Below are 26,834 nucleotides of genomic sequence, written 5' to 3'. Positions count from 1 at the left end.
TCCTCCTACCTACCATACGTGTGAGGGGTAGTGAGTTGTGGGCTCGCTACGTTGGCGCCAGAAGTGTGGTGACACTTGCGGGCTGCCGCCGATACATCCTCGGACTGTGTTGGTTGTTGATGCGAAACAACACATTTCACTTATGTTACAACGTATATAAAGTTAATCTTTAGTCTTTAGAGTACACTTGCTGAACGTCGCTGGTATGTCCTCCTCTTGGAACGAGTCAACATCAAGATTGGGTATGTCTCAGGTGTTCAGGTGATAAATAAAATTAAATGTAGAATCTTGAGTTTATTGTCATCTGCACAGGTAGTTGTGTGCACAGGTAGATGATGCATGCACAGGTAAATGTGTGCACAGGTAAATGTGTGCATAGGTAGATGTGTGCACAGATAGATGATGCGTGCACAGGTAGATGTCTGCACAGGTAAATGTGTGCACAGGTAGATGACATCTGCACAGGTAGATGTCTGCACAGGTAAATGTGTGCACAGGTAGATGATGTCTGCACAGGTAAACGTGTGCACAGGTAGATGATGCCTGCACAGGTAAATGTCTGCACAGGTAGATGACATCTGCACAGGTAGATGATGTCTGAACAGGTAGATGTCTCCACAGGTAGTTTTGGAATGGGATTGGGGGTCGGAGATCGAGGAGATGTGCAGCTGAGGGGTAAAGATTGCACCGATTCAGCAGACTCCCAGCGTGTGGGCAGAGACTGGGGTGAGTGAGCCTGCGTTGTCACAATGCCTCGGGCCGGAGAGAGGTCAGAAGCAGGCTGATTATTACTGACATGTGTCATAAACTTTGTTGCTTGTGGCAGCAATACAGTGCAAGGCATAAAAATTACAACAGGCTGCAAAATACATAAATAGTGTAAAAGAGGAATAATGAGGTGTTGTTCATGGACCATTCAGAAATCTGCTTGCAGAGGAATACACACACAGCACACAGCAAAGTCGCCGGTGAACGCAGCAGGCCAGGCAGCATCTCTAGGAAGAGGTGCAGTCGACGTTTCAGGCCGAGACCCTTCGTCAGGACTAACTGAAGGAAGAGTTAGTAAGAGATTTGAAAGTGGGAGGGGGAGGGGGAGATCTGAAATGATAGGAGAAGACAGGAGGGGGAGGGATGGAGCCAAGAGCTGGACAGGTGATTGGCAAAAGGGATATGAGAGGATCATGGGACAGGAGGTCCGGAAAGAAAGACAAGTGTGGGGGGAACCCAGAGGATGGGCAAGGGGTATAGTCAGAGGGACAGAGGGAGAAAAAGGAGAGAGAGGAAAAGAATATATATAAAAAAATTATAATAAATAAATAAATAACAGATGGGGTACGAGGGGGAGGTGGGGCATTAGCGGAGGTTAGAGAAGTCAATGTTTATGCCATCAGGTTGGAAGCTACCCAGATGGAATATAAGGTGTTGTTCCTCCAACCTGAGTGTGGCTTCATCTTTACAGTAGAGGAGGCCGTGGATAGGCATATCAGAATAGGAATGGGATGTAGAATTAAAACGTGTGGCCACTGGGAGATCCTGCTTTCTCTGGCGGACAGAGCGTAGATGTTCAGCAAAACGGTCTCCCAGTCTGCGTCGGGTCTCGCCAATATATAGAAGGCCACATCGGGAGCACTGGACGCAGTATATCGCCCCAGCCAACTCACAGGCGAAGTGTCACCTCACCTGGAAGGACTGTCTGGGGCCCTGAATGTTGGTAAGGGAGGAAGTGTAAGGACATGTGTAGCACTTGTTCCGCTTACACGGATAAGTGCCGGGAGGGAGATCAGTGGGAAGGGATGGGAGGGACGAATGGACAAGGGAGTCGCGTAGGGAGCGATCCCTGCGGAAAGTGGGGGGGGGGAGGGAAATATGTGCTTAGTGGTGTGGTCCCGCTGGAGGTGGCGGAAGTTACGGAGAATTATATATTGGATCCGGAGCTAGGTGGGGTGGTAGGTGAGGACCAGGGGAACCCTATTCCTAGTGGGGTGGCGGGAGGATGGAGTGAGAGCAGATGTACGTGAAATGGGGGAGATGCGTTTGAGAGCAGAGTTGATGGTGGAGGAAGTGAAGCCCCTTTCTTTAAAAAAGGAGAACATCTCCCTCGTCCTGGAATGAAAAGCCCCATCCTGAGAGCAGACGTGGCGGAGACGGAGGAATTGCGAGAAGGGGATGGCATTTTTTCAAGAGACAGGGTGAGAAGAGGAATAGTCCAGGTAGCTGTGAGAGTCCGTAGGCTTATAGTAGACATCAGTAGATAAGCTGTCTCCAGAGATAGAGACAGAAAGATCTAGAAAGGGGAGGGAGGTGTCGGAAAAGGACCAGGTAAACTTGAGGGCAGGGTGAAAGTTGGAGGCAAAGTTAATGAAGTCAACAAGCTCAGCATGCATGCAGGAAGCAGCGCCAATGCAGTCGTTGATGTAGTGAAGGAAAAGTGGGGGACAGATACCAGTATAGGTTTGAAACATGGATTGTTCCACAAAATACTTGGAGTACTGTCACTTGGAGCTCAGTTCTGGTCACCTCACTACAGGAAGGATGTGGAAACTGTAGAAAGGGTGCAGAGGAGATTTACAAGGATGTTGCCTGGATTGGCGAGCATGCCTTATGAGAATAAGTTGAGTGAACTCGGCCTTTTTTCCTTGGAGCGACGGAGGATGAGAGGTGACCTGATAGAGATGGTGAGAGGCATTGATCGTGTGGATAGTCAGAGGCTTTTTCCCAGGGCTGAAATGGCTAGCATGAGAGGACACAGTTTTAAGGTGCTTGGAAGTAGGTACAGAGGAGATGTTAGGGGTAAGTTTTTTATGCAGAGAGTGGTGAGTGTGTGGAATGGGCTGCCGGCAACGGTGGTGGAGGTGGATACGATAGGGTCTTTTAAGAGACTCCTGGATAGGTACATGGAGCTTAGAAAAATAGAGGGCTATGGGTAACCCTAGTAATTTCAAAGGTAGGGAGATGTTCAGCACAGCTTTGTGGACCGAAGGGCCTGTGTTGTGCTGTCGGTTTTTTCTGTTTCTATGTCTCTAATAGTGAGCTGGTGTTTATGGGTTCATGGACCATTCAGAAATCTGATGGCAGAAGAGGAGATATTATTCCCAAAGTGTTTTCAGGCTCCTGTACTTCCTCTCCGATGGTGGTAGTTAGAAGGGGGCGTGTCCCCAATGGTGAATGTTCTTAATGATAGATATCACCTTCTTGAGGCAATGCTTCTTGAAAATGTCCTCAATAGTTCAAAGGTTCATTTATTATCGAAGTATTCAACGCTGAAATTCTTCTTCTCCAGGTAGCCATGAAACCAAGAAAGAAAAGAAAGGCAGCACAATCTTCAACCCCCAAATCCCTCCTCCTTGCACAAAAAATGAGAAAGATCAGGCAAAAAAACACAGAATATAAAAAAACTGTAAGACTGGGGGGAGTCTACAGTCCAAGTCCACATCCAAAACACAGAAAACCTGGGTAACACTCTATGGGCACAGAGTGGCAGACCCTCTCCTCTCTGGTAGAAGAGCGATTAAAAGACAGGCAGCCGACACTCACCCTCCGTACACTCGCCTCGAAGCTTCAATCTCCCTCGTTGCTTTAACTGGCAAAATGGAGTCAAACGTCAGCTTGCTCCCCGGCCCACCATGCGTAGTGTGGAGGGTTGTGCCTGTGACGGAGCTGGCTGAGCCTACAAACCTTTACAGCTTCTTTCAATCCTTTGCATCCCAGTCGGTGATGCCATCAGACCGAATGATCTCCACCATTACATCTATAGAAATCTGCTGGTGATGTAACCAAATAATGCAACAGCTCAGGGCCAGGGGCTCCTGCTCACTCTGACAGGTTGCACAAGGCAGCTGCTTTGAACTTGTGCATGAATGATATAAGATGGTTTCACAAGCCAGTTGCCGTTCAGGAAGGTGGCTGTCTGATGGGACTGGCATGCAATGTGAGCAGCTCCTCACTGTACACTCCCAGTGCTCTCAGCCCCACCCTCTCAGTGCTGGCCCCACCCACGTTCCAGAGCTTATCGTCCCACTCACCGCTCACTGCACTCTACCGAACTGCCTCTAGGTGTGCGACTGACATCGAGGGGAGCCATTTGGGCCATCGAGTCCATGCCAGCTCACATTCCCCTCATAACTGCAGGACTCCCTAAAGGTTAACTAGCAAGTCGAGCTGGTAGTAAGGCTGGCCAATGCTGTGTTAGCATTCATTTTCAGAGGACTGATGGAGAAGAATGAGGAAGTTGGGGGAGGGATCTCATTAAAACCTGCTGAATATTGAAGGGCCGAGATAGAGTGGGCATGGAGAAGTTATTTCCGATAGTGGGGGAGTCTAGGACCAGAGGGCACAGCCTCAGAGTAGAAGGATGCCTATTTAGTACAGAGATGAGGAGGAATTTCTTTAGCCAGAGGGTGGTGAATCTGTGGAATTCGTTGCCACAGGCAGCTGTGGAGGCCAAGTCATTGGGTATATTTAAAGTGCAGACAGATAGGTTCTTGATTAGCAAGAGCGTCAGAGCTTATGGGGAGAAGTCAGGAGAATGGGGTTGATAGGGATAATAAATCATAATAAATCACCTGCGATGGAGCAGACTCAATGGAATGTATGGCCCAGTTCTGCTCCTGTGTTTTATGGTCTAATTTTCCTTGTGACACCTTCCCCCCGTGTTTCCATAAACCTCCCACACATCCTAGCACACATGTACCATGGCAAGAGTTTGCAATGGCCCATTAACCCTCTGACCCCTCACCCTGTCAGGCTGTGGGAGGAAACCTGTGCAGTCGCAGTGAGAACCAGGACACACCAGGGCATGCCCATTTCTCACTGTTACCGCCAGGTAGGAGGTACAGAAGCCTGAAGGCACACACTCAGCGATTCAGGAACAGCTTCTTCCCCTCTGCCATCCGATTCCTAAATGGACATTGAACCCCTGGACACTACCTCACTACTTTTTCCTAAAGTTCTGTTTTGGCACTACTCAGCTTAGTTTAACTATTTAATATACAAATATACTGGTTACTTACTGCAATTCAGTCTTTTTTCCTATATTTATTTTGTGTTGCATTGTACAGCTGCCTCAAAGTTAACAAATTTCACGCCATATGCTGATGATATTAAACCTGATTCTGGTTCTGATCTGGCAAAAAACTGAGTCAGAGTCTGAATCGGGTTTGTTCGTTTTCACTGACTGGTCTGAGGTGAAATTTGTTGTTATATGCCTGCAGTACAGAGCAAAGACATACAATCACTATAGATTGCGTAATAAATTAATAGAGCAAAAATGAAAGGCATAATGAGGTGTTGTTCATTGGTTTATGGACTGGTCAGAAATCTGATGACAGAGGGATAGTGAGGTGGTGTTCATGGGTTTATGGATCGGTCAGAAATCTGATGACAGAGGGATAGTGAGGTGTTGTTCATGGGTTTATGGACCGGTCAGGAATCTGATGACAGAGGGATAGTGAGGTGTTGTTCATGGACCGGTCAGAAATCTGATGACAGAGGGATAGTGAGGTGTTGTTCATTGGTTTATGGACCGGTCAGGAATCTGATGACAGAGGGATAGTGAGGTGTTGTTCATGGGTTTATGGACTGGTCAGAAATCTGATGACAGAGGGATAGTGAGGTGGTGTCCATGGGTTTATGGACTGGTCAGAAATCTGATGACAGAGGGATAGTGAGGTGTTGTTCATGGGTTTATGGACCGGTCAGAAATCTGATGACAGAGGGGAGGAAGCTGTTCCTGAATCATTGTGTGTGGGTCTTCGATAAGGTGCCACATAAAAGACTTTCCCATAAGATAAGGATGCAGAGAGTTGGGGGACGATGTATTAGCGTGGATACAGGTGTGGTTGACTAATAGAAAGCTGAAGGTGGGATACATGGGTGTTTCTCTAGTTGGCAATCAGTGGTGAGCGGTGTGCCGCAGGGGTCGGTGCTGGGCCTGCAACTGTTCACGATGTACATTAAGGATCTGGAAGAGGGGACCGAGTGTTGTGTATCTAAGTCTGCTGATGAGACTAAATTGAGTAGAAAAGCAAATTGTGCAGAAAATATGGAGAGTCTGCAGAGAGATATAGAGCGGTTAAGTGAGTGGGCAAGGGTCTGGCAGATGGAATGTAACGTCGGTAAATTTGAGGTCACCCACTTTGGAAGGAAAATTAAAAGAGCAGATTATTATTTAAATGGTAAAAAAATTGCAGCGTGCTGCTGTGCAGAGGGACTTGGAAGTGCTTCTCCATGAGTCACAAAAGGTTGGTTTGCAGGCTACAAGAAGGCAAATGGGACGTTAGAGGGGTGAATTTAAGAGCAGGGAGGTCATGCTGCAACTGTACAGGGTACTGGTGAGGCTGCACCTGGAGTACTGTGTGAGGCTCCAGAGATGAGGGGATTAGACTATGGGGAGAGATTGAGTCACCTGGGACTGTACTCGCTGGAATGCAGAAGAATGAGAAATATATAAAATTGTGAAAGGGACAGATAAGACAGAGGCAGGAAAGTTGTTTCCACTGACAGCTGAGACTGGAACTAGGGGACATAGCCACAAGATTCGGGGGAGTGGATTTATTACGGAGATGAGGAGGAATTGCTTTTCCCAGACAGTGGTGAATCTGTGGAATTCTCTGCCCAGTGAAGCAGTGGAGGCTACCTCAGTAAGTATACTTAAGACAAAGTTGGATAGATTTTTGCATAGTAGGGGGATTAAGGGTGATGGGGAAAAGGCAGGTAGGTGGAGATGAGTTCATGGCCAGATCAGCCATGATCTGATTGAATGGCAGAGGAGGCTCGACGGGCCAGATGGCCGACTCCTGCTCCTATTTTTTATGTTCTTATGTCTTCAGGTTCCTGGACCTCCTCCCTGATAGTAGTGGCAAGAAGAAGGCATATCCCAGAAGGTGAAAGTTCTTAGTGATGGATCCCATCTTCTTTAGGCACCATCTTTTGAAGGTGCCTTGATGGTGGGGAGGGTTATGTCTGTGGTGGAGCCGGCTGAAGTCTACAATCTTATGCATTGAAGCCTCCAAACCAGACAGTGATGCTTCCCACTACACGTGTGTAGAAATTTGTAAGAGCCTTTGGTGACATTCCAAAACTCCTCAGACTCCTAATGAGGTAGAGGTTCTGGCATGCCCTCTTCGTGATTGTCCAAGTTGCATGCCATCTTGGACAATGTCTCCCATCCACTACATAATGTACTGGGTGGGCACAGGAGTACATTCAGCCAGAGACTCATTCCACCGAGATGCAACACAGAGCGTCATAGGAAGTCATTCCTGCCTGTGGCCATCAAACTTTACAACTCCTCCCTTGGAGGGTCAGACACCCTGAGCCAATAGGCTGGTCCTGGACTTATTTCATAATTTACATATTACTATTTAACTATTTATGGTTCTATTACTATTTATTATTTATGGTGCAACTGTAACAAAAACCAATTTTCCCCGGGATCAATAAAGTATGACTGTGACTATGACATCTATGTGTTAGGGCCCAGTGTAGATGCTCCGAGAAGTTGATGCCTAGTTATTATTTCCGGATCTAAAACAGAATTCCGTGAGAGCTCAGAGGGTCGGCGGCATCTGTGGAGGCAGAACATGCGTCGAATCTTCAGAGCGACATGTAATAAAATGCTGGAGGAACTCAGCAGGTCGGGCAGCATCAATGGAGGAGAATAAACAGTCAACATTTCAGGCTGAGACCCTTCATCAGGATTGAAAATGAAGGGGGAAGTTGACCTGCCCTGGTCCTAATCATAGCTGTAAACATGAGGAGAGTGTGTCAGAGTCTTTGCTTTCTCAGGAACTTAAGAAGTTATAGCATGTTGTGGAGATGGTACCACAGTGGCAGAATCTCGAATGAGAGGATAGTTGTGTGATTATAGGGTGCTCATTTAACACTGAGGCTTATCACACAGGGTAGAGAATCTCTGGAATGTACTGCCCTGGAGGGTTGTCGAGGCAGGATAACTGAAGAGATAAGTGTTTGTAAGATAAGAAGAAAGACAGCAGGGAAGAACTTTGAACAGTAGAGACCAAGAAGGGTCTTGGCCCAAAACTATTTCCTTTCCTCCATAGATAGTGTCTGACCTGCTGAGTTCCTGTGTGTGTGTGTGTGTGTGTGTGTGTGTGTGTGTGTGTGTGTGTGTGTGTGTGTGTGTGTGTGTGTGTGTGTTGTGTGTGTGTTCAGGGCGACAGACTTTCATCAGGATTAGCAAGAGGGAGATAAGGCCAACAACTTCAAACTGCAGAGAAGCAGAGAGGTGGGAGGGGAGAACAAAAGAGAATGCAGGAGGATTTTGAATTGTGACTACCTGATCAATATCTTCAAACTCCCGGGCGTTAACATCTCAGATGGCCTGTCCTGGGCCCAACACATGTCAGTCTCCCCCATAACTATAACCCTCCCCGTCTGTCTCCCCCATAACTATAACCCTCCCCGTCAGTCTCCCCCATAACTATAACCCTCCCCGTCAGTCTCCCCGTAACTATAACCCTCCCCGTCAGTCTCCCCCGTAACTATAACCCTCCCCGTCAGTCTCCCCCATAACTATAACCCTCCCCGTCAGTCTCCCCGTAACTATAACCCTCCCCGTCAGTCTCCCCCGTAACTATAACCCTCCCCGTCAGTCTCCCCTGTACCTATAACCCTCCCCGTCAGTCTCCCCTGTAACTATAACCCTCCCCGTCAGTCTCCCCCGTAACTATAACCCTCCCCGTCAGTCTCCTCCGTAAGTATAACCCTCTCCGTCAGTCTCCCCGTAACTATAACCCTCCCCGTCAGTCTCCCCGTAACTATAACCCTCCCCGTCAGTGACCCCCGTAACTATAACCCTCCCTGTCAGTCTCCCCCGTAACTATAACCCTCCCCGTCAGTCTCCTCCGTAACTATAACCCTCCCCGTCAGTGACCCCCGTAACTATTACCCTCCCCGTCAGTCTCCTCCGTAAGTATAACCCTCTCCGTCAGTCTCCCCGTAACTATAACCCTCCCCGTCAGTCTCCCCCGTAACTATTACCCTCCCCGTCAGTCTCCCCCGTAACTATAACCCTCCCCGTCAGTGACCCCCGTAACTATTACCCTCCCCGTCAGTCTCCCCATAACTATAACCTTCCCTGTCAGTCTCCTCGTAAGTATAACACTCTCCGTGAGTCTCTCCCCTATAACTACAAACTTCCTGGTCGGCCTCTCCCCGTGACTATCACTGCTGTGGTGATTAATGAGGCTCATCAGTGTGTTCACTTTCTCAGGTGCCTGAGCAGATGCGACCTGTCCACGAGGATTCTCTCAGACTTCGAAAGATGTGTTGCAGGAAGAATCCTGACCGGGTTCACCTCAACGTGGAATGGCAGCGGCTCTGCCCGTGACCGCGAGGCATTGCAGAGAGTTGTGAACACAGCTCAGCACATCACAGAAACTCCACCTACACTTCTTGCTGCCTCGGTAAGGCAGCCAGCAGAGTCCGAGACCCCACACACTCCGAGATGATCTTCTTTTCCCCCCTCCCACCAGGCAGAAGATACATAGGCCTTAAAGCACCTACAGCTTCTACCCTGCTAATCATTGACCAGCTCCTTAGACCTCACAATCTACCTCATCGTGACCCTCGCACCTTATTCTCTGTCTGCACTGCACTCTCTCTGTAACTGTCACACTCTATTCTGCAATCTGTTGCAACAACCTGGGAAAGGTTTCGCTGCTAATGGAATGGTTTCTCTGTAGTGCAGTGTTAGGGTTATGACTAGAGATAGCGGGGGGCTTTGGAATGTGCGCCAGCCAATGAGGAGAGATGTTTTTCCTTCTTGTGCGCCCGAGCAAAAGTTTTGCGGGCTTTTGTTCAGCAGAAGATGGAGAGAGAAGATGCCAGAACGGGGAAGTCGTAGACTGCCGGATGGAGTGGACCTGGAATGGGGTCGGGAGTCGACGACACCCAGGGGGAAATCGATGGGGAATGAACAGACAGGAAAACAGTGAGCTCCAGCGTGTGCATTATACTGGTTCATGAAGAAGTGCCATTTTTCTTTTTTGTTTCTTTACTAACCCTGTAGTCAAATTAAGAATTATAAAGCTCCATTGTTTAACTGCATATTGTGTACTGTTTGTTATTTTGAGGTACTGATTTGTAACAGGGGACACATCACACAGCATCCACACAAACAAGTTTTCTCAAGTTTGGTTGGGCTGGGCTGCCTTCACCTAGATTAAGCCGCTAGCCGGACCGAAGCTATTATTGCTTTTCCCTTGTACCAGCTTGATGTACCGATGCAAAGTTTCTCTCTGAACCTTGGCACAAGTGACAATAATAAACCAATTTTCCAAATCAGCAGATTACCTGCACTTGCAGGTCAAGGATTCCTGCCACTGAACACTCCCTTCTTCTGGGAGGAGATACAGGGGCTTGAAAGCCCTGAACAGCAGCTCTTCCCCACCGCTGAACCAGGCTGGCTAATTAGACCCTGGCTTTTAACAAGCAGGCGTACCTCATAATGTGGCCATGTACCATGTCTGTGCAACCTGCCGGGGTGGGTTAGTCGCCAATCACTAGCAACACACACAAAATGCCGGAGGAGCTCGGCAGGTCAGACAGAGGGGAATAAACATTCAGTGTTTTGGGTCCAGACCCTTCAGTGTGGCTGAAAAGGAAGGGAACAGAAGCCAAAGTAAGGTGGCAGTGGGGTGAAGGCATGGAGACCAAAGCTGGCAGCTGAAAGTCATAGTCGTACTTTATTGATCCTGGGGGAAATTGGTTTTTGTTACAATTGCACCATAAATAATTAAATAGTAATAAAACCATAAATAATTAAATAGTAATATGTAAATTATGAAATAAGTCCAGGACCAGCCTATTGGCTCAGGATGTCTGACCCTCCAAGGGAGGAGTTGTAAAGTTTGATGGCCACAGGCAGGAACGACTTCCTATGACGCTCTGTGCTGCATCTCGGTGGAATGAGTCTCTGGCTGAATGTACTCCTGTGCCCACCCAGTACATTATGTAGTGGATGGGAGACATTGTCCAAGATGGCATGCAACTTGGACAACATCCTCTTTTCAGACACCACCGTCAGAGAGTCCAGTTCCATCCTCACAAAAGGTGAGGGGGAAGATGGGTAGGTGGAGAAGGGGATGAAGTGAGAAGCTGGAAAGAAACCTGCCATCTGGGCCATGCCAGTGTGGGGCAATGTAAAGTGTGTTGGAGAAAATGTACAGAATTCACAACCACTGATATGAGTTGGGGTTCACTTTAAGAGGCTGGTCTCACATGATGATGTAATTATGTAAAGGACTTTTACCGCACTTTGTGTTCAGTGTTTGGAGTACAATAAATGATTTGTTATGGTTTTTCTTAAACACAAAACGCCTCACACTGTTTTTATTTGCGAAAACCTACCCTGGTGACCCCGATGCTCTGGGACGATTCCAGAGTTATTGAACGTGTCGACCAGCGCAGGCGCTTTGAAACCGCCGAGTTTGGGAGCAAAACGCCGTCGTTTGTTTTGTACAAGCCCAGGCCCCATTCGGGCTGCGGGAAATCACCGCCGACAACATCAGATAATTCCACGTGGTAGCGTCACTCAGCAACACCACGGCTGTGAGAGTGGTGGGTTTGCTAGAACTCCCACCTGGACACGATAAATACCGATGGCTGAAAACTCACCTTTTACAGAGTTCTGGACTATCGGAGTCTGAGATCGCTAAACTGCTGCTCCCCTTGCCCGGTCTCGAAGATGCTGGGCCACTAGAGCTAATGGACCACGTGTGTACCTCCTGGGAAATCACCATCTTTGTTTTATTTTTAAAGAACTCTTCATTCGGCAAATGTCTGATCAGGTTTGTGTAGCCCTCACTAATACAGCTTGGTAAAGAGGCCGATAGCCTACACTCAGCCGGGCAGCAGTGCATCATTCCTCCTCCTTGCTCTACCTCAGTAAGCTCGGTCAGCAGGGTCTCCAAGACACGTACGCCCATGACTGTGAAACGGTGACACCGGGCCCGTGTTTTTACCACGCTCGCTCTGGTACAAACGCTAGGAAGAGCTGACCACCTCGCAGCTTCGACAGAGCCAGTGCATCGGGACATCAGAGCCTGTAAACACCGTGGGTTCCAGCTGCAAGCTCGTCTACTGTTCATCGCAGCCACCCTCTCAGAGCGACGCCTCCTGTGTGGCACGGGCTGTCAAGTGAGTGTGCTGCCAGCATCGCCTACCGAGGAGAAGGCAAAGAGCGAGAAGGCCTCACTGGAGGCCGCCAACGGCAGCAGGATCCAGACTTATGGGGCACAACGGGTGACACTCAGCCTCAGTGGGCAACAGTACACATGGGACTTTGTCCTGGCTGGAGTGGCTGGACCTCTGCTCCATGTGGATACTCTGACACCTTAACAAGGTCACCGTCCCTGATCGTTACCCAGTCCCACACATCCACGACTTTGCAGCACGTTTAGCTGGAAAGTTATTTTTTTCCAAAGTCAGTCTAGTCAGGTGCCTGTGTGCTTAGAGGACATTCCCAAAACGGCTGTGATAATCCCATTTGACCTCTTTGAGTTTCTGCACATTCTGTTTGGGCAGAAAAATACAGCCCAAACTTTCCGATGGCTGACGGACTCTGTGTTAAAAGCAACACATATCAAGGTTGCTGGTGAATGCAGCAGGCCAGGCAGCATCTCTAGGAAGAGGTACAGTCGATGTTTCAGGCCGAGACCCTTCGTCAGGACTAACTGAAGGAAGAGCTAGTAAGAGATTTGAAAGTGGGAGGGGGTGGGGGAGATCCAAAATGATAGGAGAAGACAGGAGGGGGAGGGATGGAGCCAAGAGCTGGACAGGTGATTGGCAAAAGGGACACGAGAGGATCATGGGACGGGAGGTCCGGGAAGAAAGACAAGCGTGGGGGGGAACCCAGAGGATGGGCAAGGGGTATAGTGAGAGGGACAGAGGGAGAGAAAGGAGAGAGAGAAAAAGAATGTGTGTATATAAATAAATAATGAATGGGGTATGAGGGGGAGGTGGGGCATTAGCGGAAGTTTGAGAAGTCAGTGTTCATGCCATCAGGTTGGAGGCTACCCAGACGGAATATAAGGTGTTGTTCCTCCAACCTGAGTGTGGCTTCATCTTGACAGTAGAGGAGGCTGTGGATAGACATGTCAGAATGGGAATGGGATGTGGAATTAAAATGTATGGCCACTGGGAGATCCTGCTTTCTCTGACGGACAGAGCGTAGGTGTTCGACTGAGAGACGGCTTTGCTGAACACCAACGCTCTGTCCGCCTGAAATGTCGACTGTACCTCTTCCTAGAGATGCTGCCTGGCCTGCTGCGTTCACCAGCAACTTTGATGTGTGTTGCTTGAATTTCCAGCATCTGCAGAATTCCTGTTGTCTGTATTAAAAGACCCAGATTTTCTTTTATTTACCTTGATGACATACTTGTCACCAATGCATCCAAATCCAAACACGTATTTCATCTCAATTCACTTTTTGAGTGCTTAAGCTGACAGGGGTTGATTATTAACCCTGCTAAACGCCAGTTTGGGTTGTTAACCATTGACTCCCTCAGCCATCGCATCTCCACAGAAGGTGTGAAACGCCTTCTATCAGAAGTACAGCCTTTATGGATTTCCCACCACCCGACACTACTCAAAAACGACAGGGTTAATACCCCTAATCACGTGCTGGAGTGGTCAGAGGACATGACCGGGCCATTTGGTGATACCAAACGCGCTCTTTCTAATGCCAGCCTACCGGTGCACCCTCTCCCCATCGCACCTGTAGCCATTACTACTGAGGCTTCCAACTCGGCTGCGGGTGCTGAGCACAAACAGTTGGTTGGAGGAGTGTGGCAGCTGCTCGCCATCTCTAGCTAGCAGCTCCATCCTCCTGACAGGAAATACAGCACATTTGCCCGTGAGTTTCTCAGTCTCTATCTGGGTGTCCACCATTTTTGTTTTCTTCCAGAGGATCGCCATTTCACAGCGTTCGTTGACCACAAACCTCTCCTGCACACGATGGCCAAAACATCAGGACCTTGGTCTGCATGGGAGTAACGCCAACTGGTCTACATAGCAGAGTTCACAACTGATATACAACAATGGATACAGCCGGCCACTGAGGCCAAACACATAGGGATTGACTATGCCGGCATAGCAGCCAGCCAAGTTATTGACCCAGAGGTCCAGGCTTACTGGTCAGGAGTCACGGGCCTGTAACTGGCTGACATTAAGTTTGGCGTAGCTGAGGTTTCTCTCCTGTGCGATGTCTCAACCAGCTGCCTTCGCCCCATAGTGGCCACTAACTGGAGACAGACTGTTTTCGACTCCATATATGGCCTCTCGCATCCGGGCCGGAAACTGGTTACACTAAAGTCTGTGTGACACGGCCTTAGTCAGGACGTGAGTGTTTAGACTGCGGCCCGTGTGAAATGTCTGTCAGTAAAAATTAACCATCATGTTCCGGCGTCATTGGCACCTTTTGAGATCCCTGATCGACGATTTGACCACATCAATATGGACCTTCACACCTCTCTCCCTCCACCCCACCGTGGTTTCACGCTCCTCCTCATCATGGTGGACCGTACCACCAGGTGGTCCGAGCTTGTCCCTCTAGCACTGACGATGGCCACAGACTTGGTCTGGGAGTTCACCAGCACCTGGGTTGCTCGGTTTGTCACCCCTCCTGATCTGACTGAGGTCCCCATTTCACATCAGACTCCGGGGTGCGATGGTCCAGTACCTCAGTGTTAGGCTACATCGCACCACGGCGTATCACCCGCAGTCCAGTGGCCATTGCGAGCGGGTTCACCACTCCTTAAAGGCTGCTCTGAGGACTTCCCTGACCGATGAGTGTTGGCTTGATCATCTCCCGTGGGCCCTGCTGGGGATCAGACCAGCTCCAAAAGGGGACCTGCTGATGTCCACGGCTGAGTTGGTAAATGGGAAGCCGTTACGAGTGCTATGTGACTTTATTCCTGACACCACGACCGCCTGATCTGCTTCTCAACAGTGTTCCACCCTCCTCAGTAAATTCAATTCCTTTTCACTATTCCTCCCTCCCATCATGGTGTTCCTAGATTCCGCCTCGTTTGTTTTCATCCGCTATAATTCACAGCAACATTCCTTAGGCTCCCTGTTCCACATTTTGGAATGGAGAGAAAAGGCTTATCGTAGATAAGAGCCATGAAGGAGGTCCCTTAACATCTGCCGGACGATGCTGAGGATGTTCTACGAGTCTGTGGTGGCCAGTGCGATCATGTTTGCTGTTGTGAGCTGGGGCAGCAGACTGAGGGTAGCAGACACCAACAAAATCAACAAACTCATTTGTAAGGCCAGTGATGTTGTGGGGATGGAACTGGACTCTCTCACGGTGGTGTCTGAAAAGAGGATGCTGGCCAAGTTGCATGCCATCTTGGTCAATGTCTCCCATCCACTACATAATGTACTGGTTGGGCACAGGAGTACATTCAGCCAGAGACTCATTCCACCGAGATGCAACACAGAGCATCATAGGAAGTCATTCCTGCCTGTGGCCATCAAACTTTACAACTCCTCCCTTGGAGGGTCAGGTACCCTAAGCCAATAAGCTGGTCCTGGCATTTCTTGGCATAACTTACATATTACTATTTAACTATTTATGGTTTTATTACTATTTATTATTTATAGTGCAACTGTAATGCAAACAAATTTCCCCCGGGATCAATAAAGTATTTTTTGGTAGATCGCATTAACCGATGTTCCGAGATTTGGAGGATTCCTGCACCATGCCCCTGCCATCACGATGTGACCATGGACACGTCAACACAGCTCTGGACGTGTCAGGGCACCTGCTGTTCCTCCACCCCGGAACACAGGACTGGAACCGGGCAGCTCCTCCGAGCTCCGGACAGCTCACAATGCCGGTTTTGGGGAATTCTGGGGGAGGGGGGGGCTGTAGGGAAATGTATGGATTGGAAATGTTCATAATTCACAACACCGACATGAAGCTGGGGTTTCACTTGAAAAGGCTGGTCAGACGTGATGATGTAATTATGTAAAGGACTTTTACTGCACTTTGTGTTCAGTGTTTGGAGTCCAATAAATGAGTTGTTATGGATTTTCATAAACATAAACCACCTCCACCATTTTTATTTGTGAAAACCTGCACCATCTTCTCGGAGCTGCCATGGGGCAGGAGGTACAGGAGCTTGAAGTCCCACGTCACCAGGTTCAGGAACAGCTACCACTAGGTTTCTTGAACCAAGAGGGGAGGACACAACCCTAACCCCTTACTCAGCAACAGAACACTGCAGACCTCCTTTAGCACTCGCGTGGACTCGAGTCTGATTGTGTCCTTATTTTTACAGTAAGGTCTTCTTTCGTCCGGTTTTTCTCTCTTCACTGTCTGGTATGAATAACGTGCGATTTACATTCCGTGTGTAATCTGTACCTGTGAGCCTGTGATGCTGCTTTTCACCATATCTGAGCCTCACCGCACTGGTGCACAGGACAGTGGACCCCACTTGACCAGAGCAACGCGCACCGAACGCTGGGGGAACTCAGCAGGTCAGGCAGCATTGATGGAGCGGAATAAACAGTCGACATTTTGGACCAAGACCCTTCATCAGGACCGAAGCGTCGACTGTTTATTCCCTTCCATGGATGCTGCCTGACCTGCTGAGTTCCTCCAGCATTTAGACAATAGACAATAGGTGCAGGAGTAGGCCATTCGGTCCTTTGAGCCAGCACAACCATTTACTGTGATCATGGCTGATCATCCACAATCAGTATCCAGTTCCTGCCTTATCCCCATAACCTTTGATTCTGCTATCTTTAAGAGCTCTATCCATCTCTTTTTTGAAAGTATCCAGAGACTTGGCCTCCACTGCCTTCTGGGGCAGAGCATTCCATATATCCACCACTCTCTGGGTGAAAAAGTTTTTCCTCAACTCCGTTCTAAATGGCCTACCCCTAATTCTTAAACTGTGGCCTCTGGTTCTGGACTCACCCATCAGCAGGAACATGCTTCCTGCCTCCAGCGTGTCCAATCCCTTAATAATCTTATATGTTTCAATAAGATCCCCTCTCAGCCTTCTAAATTCCAGAGTATACAAGCCCAGTCGCTCCAATCTTTCGACATATGACAGTCCCGCCATCCCGGGAATTAACCTTGTGAACCTACGCTACACTCCCTCAAAAGCAAGAATGTCCTTCCTCAAATTTGGAGACCAAAACTGCACACAGTACTCCAGGTGTGGTCTCACCAGGGCCCTGTACAGCTGCAGAAGAACCTCTTTGCTCTTATACTCAATTCCCCTTGTTATGAAGGCCAGCATGCCATTAGCTTTCTTCAGTGCCTGCTGTACTTGCATACTTGCTTTCGGTGACTGATGTACAAGAACACCCAGATCTCGTTGTACTTCCCCTTTTCCTAACTTGACTCCATTTAGTTAATAATCTGCCTTCCCGTTCTTACCACCAAAGTGGTAGTTGAAGTGGGTGGCTACTAGGAGATCTTGTCTGTTGTGGCGGACGGAGCGGAGGTGCTCGACGAAGCGGTCCCCCAATCTGCGTCGGGTTTGAGTGTGTGTGGCATCTCCTGTGTTTCTGACTTGACTGTGCTGTAGAGCGCAGAAGAACTGGGCCGAGCTCAGATCCCGAGGGACAGGGTAAGGGAGACGTGGGGATGTTGCCACCTGTGGGACAATCTCACACGAGGAGATAGTTATTGGATCAGGGGTCAGTCATCCGACACTAAAGTGTGCAGGAACTTCTCACAGAGGGTGGAGAGTCTCTGGAATCCTCTACCCTGCAGGGTTGTTGAGGCAGGATAATGGGCGACTTCTCTAACTTCCGCTAAGGCCCCACCTCCCCCTCGTACCCCATCTGTTACTTATTTTTATGCACACATTCTTTCTCTCACTCTCCTTTTTCTCCCTCTGTCCCTCTGAATATACCTCTTGCCCATCCTCTGGGTCCCCCCCACCCCGCCCTCCTTGTCTTTCTTCCCGGACCTCCTGTCCCATGATCCTCTCGTATCCCCTTTTGCCTATCACCTGTCCAGCTCTTGGCTCCATCCCTCCCCCTCCTGTCTTCTCCTATCATTTTGGATCTCCCCCTCCCCCTCCCACTTTCAAATCTCTTACTAGCTCTTCCTTCAGTTAGTCCTGACGAAGGGTCTCGGCCTGAAACGTCGACTGCACTTCTTCCTAGAGATGCTGCCTGGTCTGCTGCGTTCACCAGCAACTTTGATGTGTGTTGCTTGAATTTCCAGCACCTGCAGAATTCCTGTTGTAATGGGAGAGATAAGTTTTTTTAAGATCACAGAAAAACAGAGTGAAGAACAATTCAGCACAGAGACAGACCCTTGGGACCAGGGTGTTGTGATGGACTAGTTAAACTAACAACAGTTAATCACTCTGTTTGTACAAGATCCCATATCTCCTCCCATTCTCTGCATCTAGACCATAAGATATAGGAACAGAATTAGGCCACTCAGCTCATCCCGTCTGCTCAGCTATTCCACCATGGTTGATTTAGTGTTGCTTTCAACCCCAAACACCTGCCTTCTTCCCATGATGTTTCATACCCTCACTAACAAGAACCTATCAACCTCGGCTTTAAATATCTGTGGAATGCTCTTCCCCAGAAGGCTGTGGAGGCCAATTCTCTGGATGCTTTCAAGAAAGAGTTAGATAGAGCTCTTAATGATAGTGGAGTCAAGGAATATGGGGATAAGGCAGGAACGGGATACTGATTCTGGATGATCAGCCATGATCACAGTGAATGGCAGTGCTGGCTCGAAGGGCCGAATGGCCTACTCCTGCACCTATTGTCTATTGTCTACACCCAATGACTTCGCCACCACAGCCATCTGTGACAATGAATTCCACAGATTCACTGTCCTCTGGCTAAAGAAATCCCTCCGTCTCTCGGTTCTAAAGGGACCCCCTCTATGCCAAGGCTGTGCCCTCCGGTCCTAGACTCCCCCACCACAGGAAACATCCTCTCCATGTCCAGTCTCAGTTTTGTCTGATGAATAAGAACCTTTTAAAGGCCTCCATCATATGTGACTCCACCTCTGACGTTCGAGGCACCCACCACTCTCTCTGTAAAATAACCTGCCCTGCTCATCTCCTCTGAACTTTCCCCTCCCAGCTTTGTGCATGCCCCCCCAGTGTTAGACCTTTCAAGCCTCAGAGAAAGGTTCTGGCTGCCTGACCTTTCTATATCTCTCATAATCTTATAAACTCTCCCCTCGGCCTCTGCCACCCCAGAGAAAACAACTCAAGTTTAGAGTCACAGTCATAGAGCACTACAGCACAGAAACGGGCCCTTCAGCCCATCTAGTTCATGCTGAATTGTTATTCTCCCTAGTCCTATCGACCAGCCCGCCATCTCTTTATAACTCACACACTCTAACCTAGGCAGCGCCCTGGTGAACCTCTTCTTTAGCCTCCACATGCTTCCTGTAATGGAGGTGACCAGAAATGAAGGTTGTACTCCCGGTGAGGCCTAACTTTCCGACCCCTGACTTCAGTGCCTGGACTAATAAGAACAGGAATGCCACACACTTTCTTTATCACCCATTTCTGCAGCCACTGAGGAGCTGCAGATCTGGCTCCAGCATCCCTCTATGCATGACGTGCAGAATGGGCCTGAGGCCTATCTACCATCATCAAATCAAATGGTGGGAGCAGTCCTAATGTTTCTGTTTTCTTTTGTTCTTACGCAAGGTTAGGAACAGCCTAGAGTCAGAAACTATAAACAGACAGGATTAGGAAGCGAGTGTTAGAACATCTCAAGCAAGATTGCTGGAATGATGGGAACAGAGTGAGTCCATTGCCTTCATGCGAGAGGCCCAAGTACTGGGTTGTGAATCTGAGGGGCGGGGTCCTCTGTCATACAACACTGCCACCTTCCGTCTGCCCCAGGCAGTGCTGCAGTTGTACAGACAAACCCAGTGGAATGAATCAGTGACATTTGTTGTTTCGCAAGACATACAAATTTGACGTCAATACCTCCAGTGCAGTTGGATCCTCGATTTCCCCACTTGCAGACCCCAGTCAGTTCGGGCTGGGAACAACATCCCCACAATCTCCAGCAGCACAGGTGCACCAGCGTGTGCGTGGCCCCAGTTCTACTTGCTGTACATTTATGACTGTGTGGCCAACTCTAGTGCCACACTCCGGTTTGCTGACGGCACCACTGTCGTGGGCCAAGTCAAAGGTGGTGATGAATCAGCTTATAGGAGGGAGGTTGAAAATCCGGCTGAGTGGCGCCATTTCAACAACTCTTGCTCAATGTCAGCTGATTGTTGACATCTGGAGAAGGAAACCAGAAGTCCATGAGTCAGTCCTCAGTGGAGGAACAGAGCTGGGGAGGGTCAGTAGTTTTAAAATTCCTCAGTGTTGTCAATTCAGAGGATCTGCCCTGGGCCCAGCACGTGAGCGCAATTACGAAGAAAGCCAGGCAGCAGCTCTACTTCCTTAGAAGTTTGCGAGATTCGGCATGACATCTAAAACTTTGACAAACTTTTGGAGAGTACATTGACTGGCTGCATAGAACAGCACAGTACAGGCCCTTCAGCCCACAATGTTGTGCCAACCCTCAAACCCTGCCTCCGATATAACCCCCCACCTTAAATTCCTCCAGATACCTGTCTAGTAGTCTCTTAAGCTTCACTAGTGTATCTGTCTCCATCACTGACTCAGGCAGTGGATTCCACGCACCAACGACTCTCTGAGTGAAAAACCTTCCTCTAATATCCCCCTTGAACTTCCCACCCCTTACCTTAAAGCCATGTCCTCTTGTATTGAGCAGTGGTGCCCTGGGGAAGAGGCTCTGGCTGTCCACTCTATCTATTCCTCTTATTATTTTGTACACCTCTATCATGTCTCCTCTCATCCTCCTTCTCTCCAAAGAGTAAAGCCCTAGCTCCCTTAATCTCTGATCATAATGCATACTCTCTAAACCAGGCAGCATCCTGGTAAATCTCCTCTGTACCCTTTCCAATGCTTCCACATCCTTCCTATAGTGAGGCGACCAGAAATGAATCACAACTTGGTATGGAAAAACCAATGTTCTTGAACAAAAGTTCCTTCAGAAACTAGTGGATATGGCCCAGTTCATCACGGGTAAAGCCTTCCCCACGATGAGCACATCTACACAGAATGCTGCTACAGGAAAGCAGCACCCGTCATCTGGGACCCCCACCACCCAGGACCTGCCCTCATCTCACTGCTGCCATCAGGAAGAAGGTACAGGAGCCTCAGGACCCTCACCACCAGGTTCAGGAACAGTTACTATCCCTCAACCATCAGGCTCCTGAACCAAAGAAGATAACTTCACTCAAAGTCACTTGCCCCATGATTGAATTGTTCCCATAACGTATGGACTCACTTTCAAGGACTCTTCATCTCATGTTCTCAATATTTATGGCTTATTTATTTATTAGTATTATTTCTTTGTTTTTGTGTTTGCACAGTTCGTTGTCATTTCCGCAGTGGTTGAGTGCCCAAGTTGCAGCAGTCTTTCATTGATTCTGTTATAGCTACTACTCTATAGATTTACTGAGTAGGTCCGTAGGAAAAAGAATCTCAGGGTTGTATATGATGACGTATATGTACTTTGATGGCTACAGTGGTGGCATCCGCTAGTCTCGCGAGACCATGGATCTGTGCCTGGAAAGGTTTCCAGGGCGCAGGCCTGGGCAAGGTTGTATGGAAGACCGGCAGTTGCCCATGCTGCAAGTCTCCCCTCTCCACGACACCGATGTTGTCCAAGGGAAGGGCAAGGGCCGATATAGCTTGGCACCGGTGTCGTTGCAGGAGTTGCCAGAATGAGGTTGAAGGCAACGTCGGACTGCCTTAGGGAATCCAGCTCCGGATTTGTCCTCAGGGTTTACTCCCGTAGCCTCTCCCATGAGTGGGTATGGCCGCAAGGCAGCAGAGGTTTGAAATCAGAGTTTTCCCTCTCTTAGATGGACCGCCTTCCCAGGCTGACGAGCTCCATCTACCCGAATCACTGGTTTTAAGGCGCCAGGACCCGCCTTCACCCCTTCTCCTGTCAGTAGAAACAGTTCTGCTGGGCTTAGAGGCTAAACCACACGAGAAGGCCAGGAGTTGGACTTGGTTGTCAGAGTCTATTTGAGGTGCACGCCGTGAGGAGCACTTTTATGTAGAGGGAGCTCGTCCCCACTACCACCCCTCGGCTTGACAACCTTGGAACACTATAAATTACAGAAAATCACAAACTTGAACATGCTCACCTTTTTCACCACCGACCTCTGGTGTGTGTTGAGCTTTACTGCCTTTGTTTCCTTGTGTTTTTGCACGTTAGGATCAGCCCAGTCAACAGCTGGAATTCAAAGGGAATGTTAGAAAATCTCAAGCGAGATTGCTGGAATGATGGGAACCTGTTCTTTTGGACCTTCTGAGTCTACTGACTTTGTGACATGGGACCTCATGACACCCAGCTACAGGGGGGAGGGGGTGAAAGCGGCAGATGCCCCTGCTGAAATCCGGAGGAAAGCACACAGAGGATGCAGAGGGGGATCACAAAGCCGAGGAAAGAGGACCGGGTCGAGACAACACAGACTTATGGAGAAGAGGAGTTCGGTGGGTAATAAAATGGATGAGTTCACGGCGCTAGCCAGGCGTCAGAGAACATTTCGGGAGTGCAGTGTTATGTGTTTCACTGGAACGGGGCTGCATGAGGACATACCCGATCAAAACTTCTCCATGGACGGCTTCCAGACCGTTGGGGCTGACCAGCAGTGCACTGAGAGTGGTAAGCGTAAAGAAGTTGGGGGCTTACTGTTCTGGTTAACAACGGATGGTGCAATCCGGGTCATATTACGATCGAGGAACGTGTTTGTAGACCGGATATTGAACTTTTTACTGTTGGACTCCGGCCATATTCCACCAAGATACAACACTGGACGTCACGGCAGGTCGTTCCTGCCTGTGGCCATCGGACGTGCAGCTCCTCCCGTGGAGGGTCAGACACCCTGAGCCAATAGGCTGGTCCTGGACTTATTTTCCATCTGGCATAGTTTGCATTTTGTTGTTTGATTGTTTGTGGTTTTTGTATTGCTATATTTATGCTCTATTCTTGGTTGGTGCAGCTGTAACGAAACCCAATTTCCCTCGGGATCAATAAAGTATATCTATCTATCTATGAGGGGCAGGGTCCCACTGTTGTACAACACTGCCGCCTTCTGTCTGTCCTAGGCAGTGTCACAGTTGCACACAGGAACCTGATGCCGTGAACCAAAATCATGTTTACACTTTATTAGGTACCTAATAAAGCGGCCACAGGAGTGGATCCCGCTGTGGTCTTTTGCTGCTGTAGCCCGTCCACTTCAGGGTTTGACGTGTTGTGCGTTCAGAGATGCTCTTCTGCACACCACTGTTGTAATGCGTGGATATCAGTGTTCCTGCCAGCTTGAACCAGTCTGGTCATTCTCCTCTGACCTCTCTCGTTCACAAGGCATTTTCACCCTCAGAATTGCCACAAACTGAATTTTCTTCTTCCCTCGCACCATTCTCTGCAAATTCTAGTGGACGCTGTGTGTGAAAATCCCAGGAGATCAGCAGTTTCTAAGATAGCCAAACCACCCTGTCTGGTATCAACAAGGTCACTGAGATCACATTTCTTCCCCATTCTGATGTTTGTCCTGAACAACAACTGAGCCTCTTGACCATGTCTGCATGCTTTTACGTACTGAGTTGCTGCCACATGATTGGCTGATGAGATATTTGCATGAACGAGCAGGTATACAGGTGTACCTAGTAAAGTGGCCACTGAGCACACATTGTGAAATTTGTTGTTTGGTGGTGACAATACAGAGAAAATATAAAAACATTACCATAAGTTGAAAATAAATTACTATTGCAAAGACAAGTGGTGGCCCTCCTTTGGGGCTGACCTGTCTGCATCAAAGTTGGTACGCGAGCCTGGGCAGTATGATACGGAGAGCAAGCTCACCCTCTCCAGGCAGCTGGTGAATCTAAAGGAACGGCAGAGGCCGATACAGTTTGCCACCGGTGGCATTGTAGGAGTTACAAGTGTTACAACAGTGGTGTGCAGAAAAGAGCATCTCAAACGCATTGAATCTTGAAGTTGATGGGCTACAGCAACAGAAGGCCACGAGCAGACACACAGTGGCCACTTTATTTGGTACAGGAAGCCACAGAGTGTTTTTCAGGAGAGTTTTATCACGTCATTGATAAAACTCTCATTGTATCATCGTTCCTCAGCAGACAGCAGACAGCACTCGTTGGTCAACTGTCTGCATATTCTGTACCAAGTTCCTCTTATGCCATCATGGTGACTCGTCTCATCAGAGTCCAGCACTGACAGTCCTTTGTGATCCTCTAGCCCCAGTCCCCTCCCGGACCCTCTCCTCCCCAACACCAGACTCCCTGTGTCTCATCCACCAACACCCCCCCCCCAGTCCACCCCCTCAATGTTGACAATAAACTGGTCAAAGAACACTGATGCTGTCTACAAGAAGGGTCAGAGCCGTCTCTATTTCCTGAGGAGACTGAGGACCTTTAACATCTGCCGGACAATGCTGAGGGCATTAGGAGAGGAAGAACTTAACTGTTTCACTGATGGGTTGGGAGAAGTTGGTCTCTGGCTCCATCTTTAGCTCTGCTGGGTAGAAACATTTCCACCAGCTTCACACGAAGGCCAGGACCTGGACTTGGTTGTCAGAGGCTATTTGAGACGTGCATCATTGGGAACATTTAATAGGTGCTGGAAGCTCAACCCCACTACCCCACTCCCCCAGCTATGACAGCCTTAAGGAACCAAAAGGCGAAATAGTGATGTAATGCTCATAGGTTGACAGGCCATTCAGAAATCTATAGTGGAGGAGAAGAAGCTGTTCCTGATATTACTGGGACTGGAGATTCGAGTGAAAAAGGGAAAGATTAGATAAGCTGTGTCTGTTTTCCCAGGAGTGAAGGAGGCCTACAGGTGACTCGACGGAGGTTTATAACATTTTGAGGGGCGTAAACAGGGTGGACATAGAAACACAGAAACATAGAAAATAGGTGCAGGAGTAGGCCATTCGGCCCTTCGAGCCTGCACCGCCATTCAGTATGATCATGGCTGATCATCCAACTCAGAACCTTGTACCAGCCTTCTCTCCATACCCCCGATCCCTTTAGCCACAAGGGCCATATCTAACTCCCTCTTAAATATAGCCAATGAACTGGCCTCAACTGTTTCCTGTGGCAGAGAATTCCACAGATTCACCACTCTCTGTGTGAAGAAGTTTTTCCTCATCTCAGTCCGAAAAGGCTTCCCCTTTATCCTCAAACTGTGACCCCTCGTTCTGGACTTCCCCAACATCGGGAACAATCTTCCTGCATCTAGCCTGTCCAATCCCTTTAGGATTTTATATGTTTCAATCAGATCCCCCCTCAATCTTCTAAATTCCAACCAATATAAGCCTAGTCGATCCAGTCTTTCATCATATGAAAGTCCTGCCATCCCAGCAATCAATCTGGTGAACCTTCTTTGTACTCCTTCTATGGCAAGAATACCTTTCCTCAGATTAGGGGACCAAAACTGCACAAATACTCCAGGTGTGATCTCACCAAGGCCTTGTACAACTTCAGTAATACCTCCCTGCTCCTGTACTCAAATCCTCTTGCTATGAATGGACGGTTACAGACAGTAGAGGAGTCTAAAACTAGAGGGCACAGGTTTAAAGTGAGAGAGGAAAGATTAAAAAGCAAATTAAAGGGCAACTTCTTCACCCAGAGGGTGGTCAGTCTATGGAGAGAGCTGCCAGAGAAGGAGGTTGAGACAGGTACATTAACAACATTTAAAAGGCACTTGGACAGCAACCTGGATGGGAAAGGTTTAAGGATCCAAACCCAGGGAAATAGGATTATCTTCAAGGGAAGTCTTGGTCAGCACGGATGAGTTGGGCTGACAGGCCTGTGTGAGTCTAATTTACACTTTATTAAGTCCACCTGTACACCGGCTCGTTAATGCAAATATCTAATCAGCCCATCATACAGCTGTGTACAGTCAAGGTCAAGTTCAGGCCGAACATCAGAATGAGGATGCAAATTGACCCAAGTGACTTTGACCATGGAATGGTTGCTGGTGCCAGATGGGGTGGTTCGAGTATCTCAGAAACTGCTGATCTCCTGGGATTTTCACACACACCAATCTTCACACCAGAAAACGGTGTGAAAAAAAGAAAAAAAAACACATCTAGCGAGTGACAGGTGTGTGGGTGAGAACACCGTGTTAAAGAGAGAGGCCAGAGGAGAATGGCCAAACTGGTTCAAGCTGACAGGAAGGCGACAGCAACTCAAATAACCAAGTGTTACAACAGTGGTGTGCAGAAAAGAGCATCTCAATCGCATTGAATCTTGAAGTTGATGGGCTACAGCAACAGAAGGCCACGAGCAGACACACAGTGGCCACTTTATTTGGTACAGGAAGCCACAGAGTGTTTTTCAGGAGAGTTTTATCACGTCATTGATAAAACTCTCATTGTATCATCGTTCCTCAGCAGACAGCAGACAGCACTCGTTGGTCAACTGTCTGCATATTCTGTACCAAGTTCCTCTTATGCCATCATGGTGACTCGTCTCATCAGAGTCCAGCACTGACAGTCCTTTGTGATCCTCTAGCCCCAGTCCCCTCCCGGACCCTCTCCTCCCCAACACCAGACTCCCTGTGTCTCATCCACCAACACTCCCCCCCCCCCAGTCCACCCCCTCAATGTTGACAATAAACTGGACAGGTCAAAGAACACTGAGGCTGTCTACAAGACGTGTCAGAGCTGTCTCTATTTCCTGAGGAGACTGAGGTCCTGTAATATCTGCTGGCCGATGCTGAGGATGTTCTACGAGTCTGTG

At 48.7% G+C, this 26,834-nt stretch overlaps 1 protein-coding gene across 3 annotated transcripts in view; it reads right to left on the bottom strand.

The window, feature by feature from the left end:
• Positions 1 to 26,834, bottom strand: part of LOC140211492 (uncharacterized) — a 43,525-nt gene that overhangs the window by 9,543 nt on the left and 7,148 nt on the right. The window contains exons 1-3 of one of the 3 annotated variants that reach the window (XM_072281250.1): positions 22,666 to 23,292; positions 22,211 to 22,299; positions 18,087 to 18,228 (exon numbers count right to left, since the gene is read on the bottom strand). The gene's annotated coding sequence lies outside the window, so the exon portion shown is untranslated. Of the gene's footprint in view, positions 1 to 18,086; positions 18,229 to 19,961; positions 22,057 to 22,210; positions 22,300 to 22,665; positions 23,293 to 26,834 lie in introns of those variants that run through there. The other 2 variants (XM_072281239.1, XM_072281259.1) reach the window with 2 other exon arrangements.

The sequence above is a fragment of the Mobula birostris genome, chromosome 2 (assembly GCF_030028105.1).
Source record: "Mobula birostris isolate sMobBir1 chromosome 2, sMobBir1.hap1, whole genome shotgun sequence".
Taxonomy (NCBI): domain Eukaryota; kingdom Metazoa; phylum Chordata; class Chondrichthyes; order Myliobatiformes; family Myliobatidae; genus Mobula; species Mobula birostris.
This window is presented reverse-complemented; position numbering and strand designations above follow the sequence as displayed.